This window comes from Lissotriton helveticus, chromosome 8 (genome assembly GCF_964261635.1).
Source record: "Lissotriton helveticus chromosome 8, aLisHel1.1, whole genome shotgun sequence".
NCBI lineage: Eukaryota > Metazoa > Chordata > Amphibia > Caudata > Salamandridae > Lissotriton > Lissotriton helveticus.
In genome coordinates, this window is record NC_136069.1 from 1442596747 (window position 1) to 1442616264 (window position 19518).

Sequence of the window (19518 nt, forward strand, 5' to 3'; positions counted from 1 at the left end):
GGAAACATAACCAATCTTGCGTTTTAGGGGGGATAGCATTGACAACACCTTTTTGTCAAACTCTTCCAAAAGGTTTTCTGCTGTGTGACTTTTCTCCAAGGCAAACATGGCTAGTGTTGCATGTTTCCGAGCAGCTTTGAAAACTTGGTCCGGGTCAACACCTGCGTTTAGCTTTGCTATAACACCTGAAAAAGAGACCCAGTGTGCAGTGATGCACATGTAATCATCGCCTGGGCCACTGGTCCACATGTCTGTTGTCAGATGTATTGTGTGAACAGCACTCTTCTGCAAAGCTGCCCCAATCGCCTGCAGCACATCTTCATGTAGTGCTGGAACCGCAACTCTGGCAAAATAGAACCGGCTCGGAACCTTCCATTTAGGGCAGAGCGTTGCAACTAATTCAAGAAAACCTACCGCTTCTACAAAAGAAAAAGGTAGAAGGTCCACAGCTAGCATTTTAGCCAGCTTAGTGTTATACAGACGCGTCAGTGGGTGGTTGCGTTCATATGGCACGTCTGAAGTAAGCATTGTTCTAATGTTGGCCTGGACCAAGCATTTACGGGCTGATAATGACTTCGTTGACCCAATTTTGCTCGCTGGTGAACTTTTGTGCGTTGGTGTCTCACTCGCTCCAACACTCTTAGTGTGCCTCACATTGGGTGTGCTGCTGAGAGGGGTACTGGGTGTAAGGGAAGTGTTTGACACGTCTTCTTCCTGCTCGTCAACATCAGATGAAACATCAACGTTTCCTTGATTTTGGCCTTTCTTGATCGCAGCTAGGTGCGCAAACCATTGGACACCGTGCTTTCTGTCAAGATGACCACTCTGGCCGCCGGTACCATAGTTGCTACCTGGCTTACCACGACTAACTGCAAGCTTACAAAGGGTACAAATGGCAAACCTTGGATTTTTGGGACAAACAGTAAAGAAGTCCCAAACTGGGGACTTGAAGTGTCTGTGGGACCTGGAGGAGGCGGCGATACTGGTGGTGGTGGTGGTCATGAAGCTAATGCCAGATGAAGTGGAGGATCTGGATTGGCCAACTTTTGTACGTTTTCCACTTTCACCGCCACTAATTAAGGTCGAGGTTGACGCAGGTCTCTTCTTGCCAGAAAGAAATATGGAAGCGGGACGAGTTGGTGTACTACTTAACTCCAATGATTGTGGTGTTTCCACTGCCTCCTCATCGACAACATCATCATCATCATCATCACGCGCAGCAGCTCTTCGGGCTAGGGTCAAAATGTCTGTTTGCTGCATGCCCGCTGGGGCTGCAGTGACCTTTATGATGACTGGGTCGTCGTTGGCAGAGTCTTCATCAGCAGCAGTATCCGCCACTTCTTGTTGAGCCTCATCACACTCCATAAGTCTGAGACTTTGGACGAGCTTCCTTTTACGCTTAAGTACCTTTGTTGGATCATGGTGTGCCTCACTCTCAGACGGCTGTGGTGCTGGTTCCCAAGTTTGATCCGTATCATCAGAAGGAGGTGTGCTTGAAGAGGATGTAGACACCACCCTTGATCTCTTCCTTGCTAGGGTTGTGGAAGACAATGAAGGATCATCAGGAGGAGTGGCTTCCTCAAATGATACCTCGCCTTGATTGTCGATTTCCTGATGTGCCCCTACTTCGGGAGGAACAACTATTGTGGGCACTTGTTGTGACCCTCCATGCACCTCTGCATGCGCATCTCCTTGCGCTGCCTCTCCTTCCACATGTACTTGGGCTTGTACTTGCACATGTGATTGTTGTTGCGGCTGTGGTTGTTCAACACTCGTCAGATGAGCTACAACAACCTGTGTTGATTGAGGGACATTGCTGCTGCTTTCTTGCGATGAGCCAACATCACTGGTCGATGGTGATTGAAGAAGTATACTGGCTGCCTCTGCAGCACTCAAGGGCTTGGACTTAAGTTGGCGTGGTGGTGGTGGTGGCACTGAGCCCAATGGAGCGGGGGTGCTGCTGCCAGCTTGGTCCCCAGCAGATCCCGCTGCAGCTGCTGCAGGCATACTTTTTTTTTTACTCACAAAAAAAGGGGCGGGCGGCACACCAGTGTCCTTGGTAACTTGCTTTTTCTGCTCCTTACTGGCACCTTTCTTGCTAGAGGAGCTACGGGTTACTTTTTTTGGGGCCATCTTCTTCAGAGCAGGTCAGCAGGCAGCAGTTGCACGAGTTGCAGAGGGTTCTGTGTCCAGACGTGACGTCGCGTGACGTTATGCTGCACACACCGCTGCAGGACTTCTTCCTGGCACTGGTGGTTCTATTGAGTCTTCTTGTGCACCTAAAAGCAATGGAAGACAGAGGAACATCAGTTCAGTTATACACCCCAAAAAATCGACAAAACACAGAAAAATGAGCACAATCCCATGCCATCCATGATGTTTACATTGAAGACACCCCACAGAAAGACTAGGGACATGCAAGTATGCAACACTCACTACCCCTGGGCATAAGGGATGAAAAGTAGGCAAAATAAGTGCAGGCCTCAGACACTGCCTCTCCTCAAAATGGCCCCCTTACACCCCAAGCACATGTTGCCTGTACCAGCCAGCACTCAAGATGGCCACCACCACCACCCACATGGCCAGTCCACATCAACAGTACACCCCCAAAAAACAGAAAAACTGCCAGAAATCACCACAATCCAATGCCATCCATGATGTTTACATCAAAGAGAGTGAGACAACACCACAGGCACACTCAGTCCATGCACCACCACCACCCCTGGGCAAGCAAAAGGCCACACCAGCAGCCCCCCAAAAACGACAAAAAACAATAAAATAAGCACAATCCCAGCCCATCCATGGCCTCAATGGTGTTTAAATTCAAGAAGACACCCCACAGAAAGACTAGGCCCATGCAACACTCACCACCCCTGGGCAAGCAAAAGGCCACACCAGCAGCCCCCCAAAAACGACAAAAAACAATAAAATAAGCACATTCCCAGTCCATCCATGACCTCAATGGTGTTTAAATTCAAGAAGACACCCCTCAGAAACACTAGGCCCATGCAACACTCACTACCCCTGGGCATAAGGGATGAAAAGTAGGCAAAATAGGTGCAGGCCTCAGACACTGCCTCTCCTCAAAATGGCCCCCTTACACCCCAAGCACATGTTGCCTGTACCAGCCAGCACTCAAGATGGCCACCACCACCACCCACATGGCCAGTCCACATCAACAGTACACCCCCAAAAAACAGAAAAACTGCCAGAAATCACCACAATCCAATGCCATCCATGATGTTTACATCAAAAAGAGTGAGACAACACCACAGGCACACTCAGTCCATGCACCACCACCACCCCTGGGCAAGCAAAAGGCCACACCAGCAGCCCCCCAAAAACGACAAAAAACAATAAAATCTGCACAATCCCAGCCCATCCATGGCCTCAATGGTGTTTAAATTCAAGAAGACACCCCACAGAAAGACTAGGCCCATGCAACACTCACCACCCCTGGGCAAAGGGCCACACCAGCAGGCCCAAAAAAACGACAAAAACCAATAAAATCTGCACATTCCCAGTCCATCCATGACCTCAATGGTGTTTAAATTCAAGAAGACACCCCTCAGAAACACTAGGCCCATGCAACACTCACTACCCCTGGGCATAAGGGATGAAAAGTAGGCAAAATAAGTGCAGGCCTCAGACACTGCCTCTCCTCAAAATGGCCCCCTTACACCCCAAGCACATGTTGCCTGTACCAGCCAGCACTCAAGATGGCCACCACCACCACCCACATGGCCAGTCCACATCAACAGTACACCCCCAAAAAACAGAAAAACTGCCAGAAATCACCACAATCCAATGCCATCCATGATGTTTACATCAAAAAGAGTGAGACAACACCACAGGCACACTCAGTCCATGCACCACCACCACCCCTGGGCAAGCAAAAGGCCACACCAGCAGCCCCCCAAAAACGACAAAAAACAATAAAATCTGCACAATCCCAGCCCATCCATGGCCTCAATGGTGTTTAAATTCAAGAAGACACCCCACAGAAAGACTAGGCCCATGCAACACTCACCACCCCTGGGCAAAGGGCCACACCAGCAGGCCCAAAAAAACGACAAAAACCAATAAAATCTGCACAATCCCAGCCCATCCATGGCCTCAATGGTGTTTAAATTCAAGAAGACACCCCACAGAAAGACTAGGCCCATGCAACACTCACCACCCCTGGGCAAAGGGCCACACCAGCAGGCCCAAAAAAACGACAAAAAACAATAAAATCTGCACAATCCCAGCCCATCCATGGCCTCAATGGTGTTTAAATTCAAGAAGACACCCCTCAGAAACACTAGGCCCATGCAACACTCACTACCCCTGGGCATAAGGGATGAAAAGTAGGCAAAATAAGTGCAGGCCTCAGACACTGCCTCTCCTCAAAATGGCCCCCTTACACCCCAAGCACATGTTGCCTGTACCAGCCAGCACTCAAGATGGCCACCACCACCACCCACATGGCCAGACCACATCAACAGTACACCCCCAAAAAACAGAAAAACAGCCAGAAATCACCACAATCCAATGCCATCCATGATGTTTACATCAAAGAGAGTGAGACAACACCACAGGCACACTCAGTCCATGCACCACCACCACCCCTGGGCAAGCAAAAGGCCACACCAGCAGCCCCCCAAAAACGACAAAAAACAATAAAATAAGCACAATCCCAGCCCATCCATGGCCTCAATTATGTTTAAATTCAAGAAGACACCCCACAGAAAGACTAGGCCCATGCAACACTCACCACCCCTGGGCAAAGGGCCACACCAGCAGGCCCAAAAAAACGACAAAAAACAATAAAATCTGCACAATCCCAGCCCATCCATGGCCTCAATGGTGTTTAAATTCAAGAAGACACCCCTCAGAAACACTAGGCCCATGCAACACTCACTACCCCTGGGCATAAGGGATGAAAAGTAGGCAAAATAAGTGCAGGCCTCAGACACTGCCTCTCCTCAAAATGGCCCCCTTACACCCCAAGCACATGTTGCCTGTACCAGCCAGCACTCAAGATGGCCACCACCACCACCCACATGGCCAGACCACATCAACAGTACACCCCCAAAAAACAGAAAAACAGCCAGAAATCACCACAATCCAATGCCATCCATGATGTTTACATCAAAGAGAGTGAGACAACACCACAGGCACACTCAGTCCATGCACCACCACCACCCCTGGGCAAGCAAAAGGCCACACCAGCAGCCCCCCAAAAACGACAAAAAACAATAAAATAAGCACAATCCCAGCCCATCCATGGCCTCAATTATGTTTAAATTCAAGAAGACACCCCACAGAAAGACTAGGCCCATGCAACACTCACCACCCCTGGGCAAAGGGCCACACCAGCAGGCCCAAAAAAACGACAAAAAACAATAAAATCTGCACAATCCCAGCCCATCCATGGCCTCAATGGTGTTTAAATTCAACAAAACAGTTGTATCATGCACCCATAACCAACCCTGGTCCTACTGGATACTGTGGCTACCCACAATATAATTTATTTAATTTTCTGAAAAAGTTCCAAAATTGTACTTGCAGCAACTGTAATGCCCCAAACAAACTTACTTGTGAAAGTTGATTTCTAATCCAAAAGTGATCCAAAGACAGTCAAAAAGGCCTCAAATCCAAATATCCAGCAGCACCCACAAAAAGTAATCCTTCCAGCTCCAGATCCAAATGAAAGTGACCAGGAGATGGACAAAGCACTGGGAGGAGCCTGCTGGACAGGAACAGGAAGTTGGAGACTGTGGGGCACTTCCTTCCTCCCCCCCCCCCCAAAATGGACTCCTTGCAAAAAAAAAGGCCATGCAAATGTCAACCTGAGGAGTGATTCTGATAAAAATCATAATTTTCTGAAGGTTTATCCTGTTTGCTGGTGATTTTCTTGTGCGAAATTGCAAAATCTCTATTTCGCAAGTGCGAGATTGTTCCTTTCCGCCGCAACTACATGTTCGCAATTGCGAACTCTCGCGAGGTGTGCTGTGCAAGGTGGCAAGCCGCGAGTACGTATTCGCGGGCGACAAACTCCCGCGGGAACACGCAGCAAGATCTAAAATGGCGCGTCACTCGCAAAGAAAAACAACTCGGCAAACGCTAAAATGACGGAAAGTGAACGCCGTGCACCACGCCGCGCGCCGCAACCAAGCAAAAAATCCGCCGCGAGCGGATTCACGGATTTTCGACAAATTCGCGAGCGTTCGCGGATTGCGGATTTGCCGAAAATCCGAAAAATCCGCGAGCGGAGCGGATTTTACGCCCATGCTTACCACTCACACAGCATGTCACTCACATACAGAGGTACTCACACACCCACTTATACACCCATGCTGCCACTTACACACTCATACATACAAGGATACATACAGTCAAACAGCCATTCACACAATATATGTTAGAAGTAGTATCACTCAGTAGTAGTGCACTTAGTATACTGCATTTAACTTGTGTAGTAGGTTAGTATATATGTTTAACACCCATAAACTCTTGAAAACACACACACCTTATGATGTCATCAGTGATGTAATTTGAGATGTCATCAGTGATGTCACTGACCATGTCATGAATGGTGTAATATGTGAGGTCATAAGCAGTGCATTGCAGGGGCGTAAGGTATAGTTAGCTCAGGTAACTTTTGGTTAAGGTAAGGTTGTGGGGTCTAGGTAGTCTGCCACCTCCACATTCAAGTTTCTTTTGGTCATCACTGGTGTTGCCTCCATTTTCTGATGACAATTCAGAATACCTTACTGCTGTAGAGGAAGTGGATGAGGCTTGGAAAAACCAACTATTTATGAGTCTGCTTTTTGTGATTGCTTTCCATTGTGTGTGATTGTGCAGAGATGTGAATGATTTCACATTCCCACCATTCGAAGTGTTACGCCCATATATTTTCATACTTCATTGTTATATTTACCTAGCACAAGAAGCATATCACGTGCACCTCCATATGTTCTCACTGGCCACAGTGTTAAAGAGAAATATCGCACACCATAACATAGTTTGCAAATCAAGGCATACAAAAATTCACCCATCCATAAGTTACATATTCCATTTGCGGGAAGCTTGTAGTGAAATTAGTACAACTTACTTTAATTTTAGTACTGATGTTCTGGTACATAGGAAGAAAATGTTTCTCGAATATGCCCTCTGTGGGACAGCTGTGAAATAGTGGGAATTCATTGTTTTCTATCAGGTGTGTAGGTTTTGTTGGTACACTGAGTCAAACAATTGTATTAAAAAATCCGTATGGGATATATGACCAACATGCTTTTCTAGAACCCGCTGTTTTCTTAGGTTACCATTTCCTTACTAAAAATGTAAGCACTTTGGGGAACATTATATGTGATCCGGGACATCCGAAACTCATGAGACAGACTATGAAAGGAAGTTGTAATCTTCCAATGGGCTGTGATTGTCGGTTTTTTTACTGTAACAGTGTTTATATTTCCAATGGAATATGAGGATACAGGACTTTTTCTAGCTTCCCAAGGGAACTGATGGATACATTTCCAACATTGCAGATTGTTTGAAAGTCGGATGTAACACACTTCAGGGACTGATTTGTGCCTTTTGATTTAGAACAGCCATGTAAAGAAAAACGTCCAAGTGGGAGCTGGTTAAGTGCAAAAGAAATGAGAGGCTTACTGACATTTCTATCATCTGTCCAGAAACAACAACAGACCTCAGATAAGAACACATTTACTGTTTAACTGTATGTGTCTGGTACACTTTTCCTTCATCATCAAAATGTTGTCTCTTTATCAATCAACGTAAAAATACAGGTATTAAAATGTGATATAATAATGAACTATTTTACCAGTGATAGAACAGAGGTTGTTTAAAGTTTTTTAATTCATGATTTTTTTATATCACCGATTTTCAAAAAAGAATACTACTACAAAGAGACATTGATTCTGTACAGAAGGGGGATATTAACACATGCAGCACATAAGAAAGAGAGGGGTTGGGAATACAAATGTGTATTTTTCAATCAAGGTGTGCTGTTTATTTATGATCACTTTGGGCCTTAATACATGTGGCAGTACAGGAGTTCCATACTACCGTCCTCACTAAGTTACTGATCTTGGGTGCATTACTAACTCTAGGAGGAGAAATAACATGGTATTCTGAGTTATAGCTTGAGCATTCTCTCAGAACTGAGATTACTGGAATAACTGGGAATACATACCACATGTGGGGCCATTTGTAGGTAATCTCTATTTACCTATTCTTAAATACCGAATTTTACCGATTCGGTATTTAAGAATCAGTAAATAGTATGTAGGTAAAAATGTGGTAAATATTACCGATTTGGTAATATTCGGTATTACCAATTTGGTATTTACCGATTCGGTAATTCCCATCCATTCCTATGGAGGCCAATAGGAATGAATGGGAAGCCATTCACTATTACCGTTTCGGTAAATACCGAATCGGTAATAGGGGTAACAAATTCAGGGGTGGCAGGGTGTCACATTGACACCCAGTTGCACCCCTGAACAGTGCATGTGTGCACATGTGACACACATACATGCCCTAAAGGCATGTATGTCTGCCACGTGGCACTTTAAAAAAAGCATAAAATTGCTTTTTTAAAGGTTTTCGATATTTACCACCAACTTGTAGTTGGTGGTAAATAACGAATCCTTAAATCAAAATTGCACTCACTTGAGTGCTTCCTACATAGGATTTAAGGATTCGGTAATTTACCGATTCGGTATTTTAAGGATTCAGTAATTTACCGATTCCTCAAATTACCGAATCAGTAAATTACCGAATCCTTAAATCCAGCCACCTTCATTAGAAAAAGCTAAATACCGGTCGGTAACGGCAAATTTACCGATTTTCAGCCGTTACCGACCAGTATTAAGCCACCTACATATGGCCCTAGATGTTCCCAGTTACTCACCACATGGGAATGACCACTTCTATAAATATTTGAAGTATGTTGGACAAAAGGGATGTGGAGTTGCAACAATGTATAAATAATTTGTTATGGAAATATCTGTTTCAGATATCCATGGTCAGAAAATCTTAGTTTTGTGAGTTATTTGTTAGGAAATTGGCATGTATGCATCCTTTCGACAAATATCTTCTTGTAATATAGGTTGAGTCACAGCTGGATGTGGAACTCAAAGTCACCCTTCCTGTATGAGGCATTCATTGGCAAAAACACTGGATCGCAACTGTGGTAAATAAATAAATAATACCTCTCTTTTTGACTAGACATATATCATAACAGATAGCTCAATAAATAAGAGTCAAGATTCGAGGTAGTAGGAGTTTTTGCAGGTTTAATACAGCATAAGGACAGGAACAGGACAACCTGCATAGGAATAGAATGGCAGGGCCCAGCAGCTGCTGGGGCTGGATCTGGGATGAGCGCGCTGACTTTTTAATAACAATACATGAGCATATATACATAACGCAAACACATAGCATTACATTGCAGTAGGCGTAGCAGTGGGTGGAGCAGAAGGCGTGACGCGTAGCAGTCGCGAAAGATAAGGGCGAAAAGAGGTGTAACAGGGCGTATACATAGACATGTGATGCAAACGTAACAGAATATGTCATGAATGGGGCGGAAACCATGGAGGGGGCTACCTAAGGAGCCGGGACCTCTAACCTGATGGTGCGCGCAAACTAGCAATGACGTATTACTAGGAGAAGCTGGGGGCTATGAACTCTGTGCTAGGAGCAGAGACTGAAGTCTGGAAAGTCAGGGCGACATGTACCTAAACAGTATCTAGTATCTGATGTTTAGAGAACATGTTGATATAAACTAGAAGTCAGGAGGGGAAAGGCTAACTTGATTCTAAGACTGGACCATGCATTATTCTACATGTAGTGCGTGTTGAAGAATATTAAATGACCATTAAATGCAGTATTTCTCTAACATGGAGCCCTGAAGGCTAGACAATGACGGAAACTATTGATGCGATTCAGTAGCTTAGGAATGCAGAGAAGGAGGGCTGAACTGATAACTGGACTCATAACATACTCTTGGCAGACTCAGAGGCAGAGCCAGGCTGCACCGGGCACTGCAAGGCAGGAAGTAAGTGAAGGGTCGAGGATACAGGTGGGGGCTGTATCGCTCCTCAGCGAGGTTTCTGGAGACAGGAGCTGAATCTGATGTCCAGGCCCTTTTGAGGCCTAGAAACGGGGACTTTATAATAGAATAACGTGCACACTGAGAAACGTGGCAACGTAGCTTTACATATGCCTGATATTCGTAGTATTCACGAGGACTGGAAACTGGCATACTAGAGGTGGACACAACTGTAATTGCGTCATTAATCGGACATGGGGAGTACATATGCATATTTAATCATGCACACATAACATATGATGGATGACACGTAGGGACACAGAACATGGCAAAATTTACTTTTCCACATTCCCTCCTTGTCACTACGTTTCCATCAGGAAACATCAATTTTCATGATACCATCTATCATTTCATACAGTATCATTTGCTCGTCTCGAATTATCCTGGAACGGGATTTAGAACGGGGCTTGGGACTAGGAATACAAGAGGTAGCACAAATGCCGCAAATCGCAGGGCCACATTGTATACAGAGGCAGCAGCTGAATATGATCGCTACATCAATACCTAGAAAGGACAATATTTTCCATCCCCATGCGGAAATTATATTCCAGAACCAACCGGACCATGTCCAGGTGCCTGGATCTTGGTGTATCAGATGGGCAATTTTATGGAGTCTGGTTATAGCTGAATAAACAGACGGCGCGTTATTTGGAATGAAAATGCAGCAACTAGATCCGATGACTCTACAGGCCCCGCCCCTATCGGCCAGTATGACGTCAAGGACGAGACGATTCTGTAAAACGACAAATCTCATAGCAGATTGCTCTTCGGTTAAGTTACCTAGAGCAGAGGCAGTCTCATTTACTACAGCTTCAAGGGTTCTGGTTAACCTACGGATCAGTTTACTATTCTGGATAGGTCCTATAAAGAAAAAGAAACCTCTATTGAAATCTGTATACTGTTCTAGAGCAGTTTCAGTATAATCGACAATTGGGGACTCCCTTCTATGTCTAATGTGTACTAGATGTGTATTTCTATGATAATCAGGTGGGGTTAGGAAAACTGGTGGCAGTAGGAAGGCAATGTAACAGGTTCCCTCCCAATCGAGGGGCAGACGAACATATGCGGTTTGACCACAAATAAAATAAGAATGACGTGAAGCTTTGAAGATAGATTTCCCACTGTCACTATACTTGACAATAGTAGTACAATCACTATGTCCTACGTGTATGGAACCATAATTTCGGACACATAATTCGCCTTTGACTGGTAGTACTGAAATAGCAGGTAAGTCTGGAGTAGTATCAGACTGAACATTCAGGACCATAAAATTCGAAGAATAATTACCTAAATTATACACTTCATTTTCTAGATCTAACCCGGTTCTGTGGGGGAGACCTTGCTTGTCTGGGAAACATGTACTGTTAAGAAAAGACATATCTGTTGAGGATGACGTTAACGTGGACCATGCTCCACACGAACCATTATGTGAAAATGGATAAGGAAAAAGTGGTAGAACTCCCTTCGGTGTCTGGAAAGGGGGGAGTCGACCACACACCCAACAATTAGTGGCATTGCTGGTCTGGTGTGAGTAATGTAACATGCGGATAAATGAGTTATTTCGCATAGCGAGGCGGTAAGAGAGTTCATGAGGAGGCAGATCACTAAACGTGTGCTCTATTGTAGCATTAGCAGACTTATTTACATGAAGAACTGGGAAGTACAAGAAAAATGCATAACTGGTGCAGGAAATCATAAGGCTGAGAAACAATATGAAACATAGAAAAATGATACATCGGATTGAGTTTTGACTAACTCTCTCTCTATGGGGGTCTATTTTATACATGTCAGAAACAGTCTAACCGTTTCACCTAGGGGAGGACTTAGACAATCAAACTGACTGACTTATTTTACAAGACCGGAGTTTTAGCTTGTACTCCTGTTGTGGAGTTTTCTCTAACAGGGGAGGGGTTGTAGCAATGTCTTTTGCGGGACAGTCCTTGAGAACAATATTCTGGCAATCCTTTGAATCCTGGGAAATGTTCTTTAAGGCGGGTTTCAGTCCATTAAAAAGTTTAATATGAGAAAGGTGTACCCAGCCTTTGCGTCCTTCCAACTTCACGGCTGTACGGGTGGTGAGGAGGACCTGTCGGGGCTCTTTCCAACGAGGCTCCAGCGGACTTGATCTGTCAAAGTTGCGGACCATCACCATGGATCCTGGAACGATTTCGTGCGGTGCCACCTCGGTATTGTCTGGAAATGCGGCAGCAACCTGTGAACGACATGAGTTGAGGGCAGACATCAAGGAAGCTAGGTAATCTGTCAGCATATTACTTGAAACATCGGTAATACTTCGGGGTCTAGGAGTACCCCACATGTTAGGGGGGCGGCCGAATACGACCTCGTACGGGGACAGACCTGATCTGGAATGTGCGACCATGCGCATATAAAATAAAGCGACTGGCAGAGCTACTAGCCAGTCCACACCTTTTTCTTTACACACTTTTGCAATACGGATTTTTAGAGTCTGATTATGTCTCTCTACGAGACCGGCTGCTTCAGGATGGCGTACACAATGAAACTTCCACTGGTACCCTAGCAAAAGGGAAACATGCTTCATGAGTTCAGATGAGAATGGCTGGCCGTTGTCAGAATATACGACTCTAGGGAGTCCATAACGAGGGAAGAACTCACGAACCAACTGCTTGGCAGTGGTCGCGGCTGTGTAATCTGGGACTGGATATGCTTCTGTCCACCTGGACAAAGCGCATACAACTACAAGGACATACTTGAAACCTCGACATCGCTCCATCTGAATATAATCCATCTGGAGGACTTCAAAAGGGTGATCAGGGGGCTGGAATCCACCTTGTTCCACCGGGACACTTTTACCTGGATTAAACTGACAACATATCATACAGGTACGGACTTTCTGCTTGGCTGCAGCTCGTAAATGCTTGTTGAACCAAATGTTCTGGATACTGTCTAACATAGCTTTTTCTCCTAAATGTGCTGGACTATGTGCGGTATTAATAATGACTTGAACCATAGAGTCGGGGAGAAACCATGTGGCTCTACCCTTTGTTAACCATCCTTGGTCTGTCTGGACCCCTCCTTGTTCGGACCATTTCTTGATTTCTTCGGGAGTAGCATGTAACTGGATATCTATGACATCTTGTGTAGGGTCCTTAACTGTCATACATGTAATCGGATCTGGAGTGTGTGTCATGTTAACTGGAATGTCTAGAGTCTGTGCTGTAAGCTTGGCTGTGCGATCTGCTAGATCATTACCTTGGGAAATAATGTCAGTAACTTTCGTATGTGCTTTGCACTTCATGATAGCGATAGATGTCGGTAAGTGTATGGCATCTAACAGAGCTTGAATAAGGAGACCATGCTGAATCTTGGTTCCATGAGAAGTCATGAAACCTCTCTCCTGCCAGAGCACTCCGAAGTCGTGTACAACTCCAAATGCGTAACGTGAATCTGTGTAAACATTAACTTTCAAGTTCTTGGCGTGTATGCAGGCTTGTGTCAGAGCAACTAGCTCTGCTGCTTGAGCGGACAGGGTGTCAATACGGTGTGTTTCAATAACTTCGGTGTCAGTAGTCACTGCATACGCGGCGACTAGTTCTCCTGTACTTGTTCTTAGGCATGAACCATCCACATAAAGTGTCAGGTCGGGATCTGGTAACGGAATATCTGTCAGATCTTGTCTTGGCTTTGTCGTAATGTTAACTACTTCCACGCAATCATGTGTGGCTGGATTTGATTTAACTGATGGTAACAGTGTAGCAGGATTCAGGATGTTGCAGCGTCTGATTTCTATGTGTGGCTGGAACAGTGTCAATTCATAACCAGTTAAACGTGCAATTGTCAAGTGCTGAGTCTGGGTTCGGTTTAAAAGAACTTCCACGGAGTGTGGAACTTGTACTGTCAAGGAATGTCCTAATACTATGGAATCACTTTGTCTGATAGCTAGTGCTGTGGCTGCAACTGACTTGAGGCACGCAGGCAGCGCCTGGGCTACAGGATCTAATGTGCTCGAAAAATAAGCACAGGGCTTGTATTGTCCTGCTTGATCTTGTGTGAGAACAGATAATGCTGTACCTTCGCGTTCAGTGACGAAAAGTGTAAAAGGCTTACTGTAGTTCGGTGTCGCTAGAACTGGAGCTTGGCATAGGGCTTTCTTTAACTCATTGAAACTAAGTGTATGTTCAGATGTCCAAGGGAGGACAGTCGATACGGCTGCCTCCTGTGTTGTTAACTGTATCAGTGGCTTTGCTAGAAATGCATACTGAGGAATCCATTGTCTGCAATAAGAAGTGAGGCCGATAAAAGCACGTACCTCCTTCTGGGTCTTGGGCTGAGGAAGACTCGCTATTAACTGGATACGGTCTGGTGTCAACTGCCTACCCCTCTTGGACAGTAAGTGTCCTAAGTAGACCACTTGCTGGACACAGAATTGAAGCTTAGAAGGGGACACCTTGTGCCCCATCTCGGCTAGAAAATACAAGACTGTAAGGGACGCTTGCTCGCAAGCACGTTCAGAACGGGCTGTGATCAGTAGATCATCGACATACTGGAGCAGGGCAGTGTCAGTTGGCATGTGAATGTTGTCTAGTTGTCTCTTGAGTGCTTGACTGTAAATACTAGGACTCTCTGTGAAACCTTGAGGGGCTCGTGTAAACATATAGCTCCTTCCATTTAAACAAAATCCGAAAAGGAACTGGCTGTCTGGATGAATAGGAACACTGAAAAATGCGTTCTTGAGGTCTATGACAGTGAAGAACGTGGCTTCGGAATCAATGACTGTCAATAGGGAAGAGATGTCTGGGACAACTGGGTACTGCGGAATAATACATTTATTAAGCTCTCGTAGGTCAATCACTAATCGATATACTGGGGGTGCATTTGGATCAGTACGTTTCATGACTGGAATGATCGGAGAATTACATACATTGGAGTCAGTTTCTACAACCACTCCTTGAGCCATGAGCTCGTCAATAATTTTGGATAAGGCTGCTACAGCCTCAGGTGGCAATCTGTACTGTCTGATTCGTGGTAACACTACACCTGGCTTGAGAGTCACACGATAGGGTGTGATTTGCATGTAACCTACATCAGTTGGACCTTGCGCCCATAAGTGCTGCGGAACATTAGACAGTCTTGAATCAAAATCTCGTAATACATAGTGACCCTTGAAGTCTCGTAGGAACAATCGTATTCCCTCTGGGGAACAGCATATAACTGCACCTAACTCTTTCAGTGTCTTAATGCCTAATAGGTTTTCTGGACATGACTTAGTAAGTAACAGATCAGTAGTGCGGGACAATGGACCTACTTCTAGAGTAACTGGCTTTGAAATCTCATTTACGATAGGTTTTCCTGAAAATCCAAGGGAAACATTTCTTGAGCCTGAGAGCGGAGCCCCTGGAACTTCGGCGTGACTAATTGTGGTCCTACTTGCCCCTGTATCAATCAAAAACTTTCTGTCTTTCCCTAATACTTGACTGTGAACATAGGGACCCTCTTGATCTACAGGTATCTCGATGAGAGGCAAGCCTACCTCCCTCTCTAGGCTGTTTCATGAATACTGCTGGTACTCTGGATACTCAGACTGTGCATACTGGTACATCTGCGATGTAACATGCTGTGTTGCAGCGATAGGCTGCGGTGCTGTAACTGTCTGTGGTGCATTCTGTGGCTGAGGAATCTGTGAAACTTGTTCTTGTCTAGGCGGACGTGGTCTTTCTTTAGTCTTACCAGTAGCTATGTTGTGTTTCAGGACTGCACACTCATTTATGAAATGACCTGGCTGTTTACAATAATTGCAGTTCCCTTTAACGGGAGCTGCAGGATGACTGGCTTGATTTGGACCCCTCTTCTGACTGTCTTGAGGAACAGATTGTGCAACTAGTACTTTCATTTTCGTGTCTTTCATACGTTTTCTCTCGTGTTCTTGTTCTTCTCTGATTCTATTCTGATGGTATTGGAGCATCTGCAACATCTGGGACGGGGTATTAGCTTGCCAGGTACTTTCGACTTTCAAAACTCGATTTTTAATTGGTGGGCTTGAATTCTCGACTAATTTAGTAACAAAAAGGTGAGGGTATGACTCACTACTTGTCTTGAGGCCACTGTTGATACTGAAACATTTTTCAAATCTAGAATAAAAATCACTAATATCCTCATCTTGCTTCTGTTTACAGGCTGAGATTGCATCCCAGTCTTCTTTTCTAGTTGTCAATAATCTGGGTAAAACTTGTATTAATAATTCTGGTAATTCTTTACATTTATCTCCAAGACCGGTACCTGGTACTCGTGCCTTGTCTTCAGCTTCTAGAACTGCCCAATCGATCTTTTTCTCTCCCACCTCCCATTCTTTTTCCTTGAGCTTTTCATACACCCCTGCGGGCAGCAGAACCTTTAACATTTTAATTATATCTGGGTATGTGTATTCTCCCATACGGAGCATGTCTTTTAATTCTCTATGGAACCCTGCTGGATCTTTGTCATGACAGGGAATTAATTTCTTCATCTCGAGGAGTTCCATCTTTGTAATTGGAGTGTAAACAAACACTCGCTGCATTTCGCCACCCGTTCCTTTAACTGGGTGGACTTCTCGTAACGGATTCTGTCTCTCCATGTAAAAGGGTTTACTTTCTGGGGGTGAGACATGAACAAAATGCGGGTTCAGAAACGTTCTATATTTGTGACGCTGTTCTAGAATGACACTAATTAAATCGGTACCTAGACCTTTCCATCTATACTGGAGTAACTCGTTCAGGATATCATGTAACGGACCTGGATCAGAGTGTTGACCCTCATACAATGTAATGAGGTGCTGAATCATATACATACCCGCCAGTCGTTGCTCGGCTGGGGGCATTTTCAGAAACATTTGTGCCACTATTTCGTCTGGAAAAGTGGTAGAATCAGTAATCCATCGGACTGCTGATCGGGCTAGTTCTTGTTCATGCATGGTACTTAACTGACTGTAACCGATTCGTGATTTCAGAATGTGATCGGTAGCTTGGAATACTTGTTCTAGAGAACCTTGTTCTGGTGCTGGAGAATGAAAAATAGACTTGTGTTCTAGGCGTAAATGGCGATCTGGAAATCTAGATTTTCCTACATACGCTATTCTGGCGGGATTCTCGTCCTCTATCTCTTCAGTATCAGAGTTACTTTCTTTCTCGCTTACTTGTGCTGCTTTACGTTGTTCGTGTATCTTTATTATTTCTCTACGGATTTTCTTGTACATACTCTCCATAGCACCGACGGTCTTGTGCTTACCCTCGGCTATATTATCACTCCACCTTGTCAGGGTTCTCATTTCGGCTTGATCTTTAGACGGATAATCTTGTTCTCTTATTAGACAATTGATCAGAAACTTTAATATCATGAGCTGGATCTCGGCTTTCCTTTGAGACATGGCCTCGCTAATACTTTCTGGATCATCCCCTGTACGGATGAAACGATATATTCTGTCTAGATCTTCTTTCATATTCGGTAAGGTGACTAGATACTCGGCCACCTTTCTTACGCGGAATGAATATAAAACCATATTATCCTCGCCTGGGACTGGATCATAGCCGCATTCGGCAAGGGATTTTCTTATTTCTGCTACAGTCTGATGTCTGGGCGTACGCTGTGACGCTTGTGCATGTAATTCGGCTAACGTTAAACGCTTGTGTGGCGGCGGGGTTTGAGGAGGACCTCCTCCTGCGGCCCCTAAACTGGAGTCTAGGTCTACTGAGGCTCTTCGTCCTGGCAGAGTGGGAAATGGAAATGCAGGCTGGACTTGTATGGCGGGCTGGACCGGGGGTACCGTAACAGGTACTCCGGTGTCTGGAGGAGCGGGAAGTGCCTGATTTACAGGGACTGGCGGAGCGCGAACAGGATTTGCATATTCTGGGACTGTGTCGTCCAAATAGGACGAAATAAAAATATCAGCTGCGGTCTGTTTGTGACGTAGCTTGGTCGGAACTAATGGTGGCGGGAAATTACTGGATGCCTCTGGGGTCGCTTTTGGCAAGCCCTCGGCAAGGAGAGGATACATACCCCTATTGAGGGCATGCCTCTGTCTGTCTGACTGTTCGGCTTTGACTTGTTCACCAATCTCGATTAGTTCTTTTTCTTGTGCTCGTTCTAAGGATTCTCTACTTAATTCTGACTTTCTGATTTCCTTTTCGGTTCTTTTATGAGCTTCTTTACGCCATAACTCGATGGCATCTTTCTGTGACTGTCTGGCTTTCTTTTTCCATAATGCTTCTTCTACTCGCATGATGCACTCGGCATCCCATGTACCCGATACGGGCCATCTATACTTTTCTTCTAACTGTTTGGTATACTCTACCCATAAATCTAGATACAATATGGCGCTTATGCCATGCTTCTGATACATAAAGTGACCTGGACTGTCCCTCGGCGGAACAGGAACTGCTTCTTCTAACAAACCTTTTCTAGTTTTTAGCTGACGTAATCTCGAAAAGAGAGACATTGTAAACTTGAATCGGAACACAATACAATACACGAGAAACAATAACAATTTGGAGAACAATTCAGGCATACCACGACATTGGAAATACATTGAACAACATCATAACATAACAGTTCGGACAGAATATTACCTGGAATACTGAGAACAGAAACACAAGAATTTCTCGAGAACGGAACAGACTAGAGTTACTGGATGCACTGCTGAAACAGTACGGAACATACCGGTCCCATAAAGGGACGCATCAAGACCCGTATCCACCTAGGTGAACACTTCGTTTGTGAGTCTGTGTACCACCAACCCACGGACCAGAGTCAATTTAGATTGACCCTGTCTAGATACTACCCCAGTAATGGTACTCACCGGGCAGCAAGAACGGAAAGCCTCGGACTGGACTGGACTGCTACGACGACGACGGACTTCGGACTTCAGTTACGGGTGGGCCTCCGGATACCTCGGACCTTGAACTCTTGGCTTGGGCTCTGGTCGGGACTCGCCGCGTTCCTCCACCGTCTCGTTTGGATGCTGGACCGCCTCCTCCGTCTCCTCCGTGGGCCTGAGGGATACTTGAAGCAGAAATATCTGCCGGTGCACAGAAGAGTTCCGTCACGACTGCAGAGGGTCAGGGGGTCGGCGTGGCTTCACCGACGCGTGGGGAAAGGGCAAGTCCCTATTCGGGCGCCATTATGTGGTAAATAAATAAATAATACCTCTCTTTTTGACTAGACATATATCATAACAGATAGCTCAATAAATAAGAGTCAAGATTCGAGGTAGTAGGAGTTTTTGCAGGTTTAATACAGCATAAGGACAGGAACAGGACAACCTGCATAGGAATAGAATGGCAGGGCCCAGCAGCTGCTGGGGCTGGATCTGGGATGAGCGCGCTGACTTTTTAATAACAATACATGAGCATATATACATAACGCAAACACATAGCATTACATTGCAGTAG